Raw genomic sequence first — 2,776 nt, forward strand, 5'->3', positions numbered from 1 at the left:
GCCTGTTTGGAAGCAGGAGTGGCATCCACTTCCCTAATAGCTTACCTCCAGAAACCCTATGTACCTGGAGAGAGGATGAAAGTCACGTAAGTGTTGAGGACTATTGTCCACAGGGTCACTTTGAGTTGCTTACAACTCGACAACCCTTAACAAAAGCAACATGGGTTAATACTCCCAGATGACCAGATTAATGCAACTCACTGAAGCTGAGTGGAAGTGATGCATACCTAGCAAGTGCTATGTCAGTGTATTGTACTAGAAAGGATGGCTTTGTGCAGTAGGACAATGAAGCACATCTTTTGTCACCAATATAATAGCAAATACAGAATGCTTAACAAATGTCAGGCACTGAAATGAACATAACAGGTCTACCATCTGAACACAAATAAAACTCCTTTTAGGACTTTTGGTGGAATAATAGCTGTCTCTCCCTTTCTTCATTGATTTCATGAACCTAGGTCTACATGGGACATCCAGAGAATGAAAAGTGATTTTTATTGCTGTGCCTGTTTGCATGAATTATCACCTATGACCCAAGAATCACAGTTTTGGATTGGGAAATAACTGTGGATTCGAAATATAAAGTTTCCATGCTGTGTTCACTAAAGCAATTCCAAATAGATAGAGAGAACAAACAGAAATGTAATGGTAAACATTCACTCTATAAAAAAAAAAAATATCAAAAACGACCACGTTTAGATGTTTGCCTGTAAGGAGTAGCATCTGACCCTAGCATCTGCTCTCAAACAGGAAAGACATTTCGGGTCCAGCACTCTCTCTTCCCATGCAAGGTTATGTCTCCCCTTTGCCTCCTCTGTCCCCTCTATTCTAAGATATCTTCTCTTTAAAGAATATGTTTGCATGTGTGAAATGGACCAAAAAAAATCCAGCAAGTAATCTTGAGTAGAATTTATAACAATAGAAAATTTATGTAACCTTAAAAACCCCAAACCCACTGCCTGCCATTGACCCAGTTTGACTTCATGAATTACAGCCCTACCAAGAAAGAGAAAGAAGACTGTCCTGTCTTTCTCTCTCAGAGTTCCTAGTGGATTTGAACACATAACATTCGGTTAACAAAGATTTTAAGCATTATGCCACTGGCCTCATATTTAATCTATGAAACTACTAATATCATGCTTATTATACTTTTTTAAATCTTTTTTAAGTTGACCTAAATTTTTATTCCCCTTAAATACTCTTTTAAAAGAGAAAATTTTCATTTATACTATTTGCTTTCAATGTTTGTATGCATTGTTGTTCACTCCAGATTTTTCCCATTTCCTTTACCGACCCTTCCCTTCACCCATCAAATTGTGCAACCCTATGATTCTCTTTATGCCCCACATCCTCATCCATGTGCTCCTATTCTCCCATCCTTGGATCCTAATATATGTTTTATCAGTTACCTTTCTATTTCTACAATAATGGTCTTATACAGTATTGGTCCTTTTTGGACAGAGAGAGTTCACTCAGCATAATTCTCTGAAGTCCGTCTCAAGTTACGTAGTGATCTTCAAAATTATTGCTTCTGCATGCTGCATAGTATTTCATTGTGTGAATGTACCACAATTCCTCAGTCCATTTGATTATGGTTGACTGTTTGGGCTGTTTCCATGTTCTTCTCATGGTGAGCAAAGCTTCTATGAACATTGGTGTACAAGTCTCCAATTGTGCCTCAGTATTCATTTTAGGGTATGTTCAAAGCAATGAAATAGCTGGGTCATATGGAATTACTAGGTCAGCTTTCTGAGGAAACATCAAACTGCCTTCCAGAGTGGTAGCACCATTTTACAATCTCAACAACAGTGTAGAAGAGTTCCTATCTCACCACATCTTCTCCAACATTTTTTACTTGTTGTCCTAGTAAACTTTGCCACCACTACTGGGGTGAAATGGAATGTATTTCTGGTTTTGACTTGCTTCTCTCTTTTTGACAGTGATTTTGAGCATTTCTTCAAGTGTATGTTGCCATCCAAATATCTTCTTCTATGAAAATTCTTTCCATATCTTTTACCTATTATATAATTGTGTTATTAGTCTTTTTCTTAAGGAGATTCAGTAGGATTCTATAAATTTTGATATGAGACTCTTGTCTGAAATTGTATTGCCAAAATTTTTCCCAGTCATTGGGTTTTCTTTTCACTCTCTTGGAAAACGCTTCTGATGTACACAGGGATTTAATCTTTAGGAGATCCCATTCATCAATTTTAACCTTGTGTATTTTGAGCTTTATTTGTCAGCTTTTTTACACCATCTTTTATTTCAACTTTTAAGTATGATTTATATTTTCATAAAGAAGCTCTGCTGGAATGGTAAGTTCTTTCCAAGGTGTCAAGAAACAAGGAATTGTATACATCTCACTCTTCTAATTTGCTTCTTAGGCATCGGAAAGTTGGACAATGAATAAGGATGACAGAAGAACAGATACCTTTTCAGTGTGGTTTTACATATACAAGGTGTTTTACATGTTACCTCTTTTATTCTCAACTGACGGCCTTTGAGAACTTGCTGGAGGGTCAGCTATGGATCTATTCCGACTTGATGGTACACAAAACAACAAACTAATAAATTTGTCATTTGATCATATATAAAGACACATTGTCCTTATCAAAGGACAGTTAATCCCTTTGCCTGAATCCCTTTGCTGGTTGTTGTTGTTGTTGTTATGTGCCGTCGAGTCATTTTCGATTCATAGCAACCGTATGCACAACAGCCCTAAACCCTGCTCTATCCTGTGCCAACCACACTGCCTCTGACACACCCATCCCGATTA

The sequence above is a fragment of the Elephantulus edwardii genome, unplaced genomic scaffold (assembly GCF_000299155.1).
Source record: "Elephantulus edwardii isolate Elephantulus edwardi_28Jun2011 unplaced genomic scaffold, EleEdw1.0 scaffold00084, whole genome shotgun sequence".
Taxonomy (NCBI): Eukaryota; Metazoa; Chordata; class Mammalia; order Macroscelidea; family Macroscelididae; genus Elephantulus; species Elephantulus edwardii.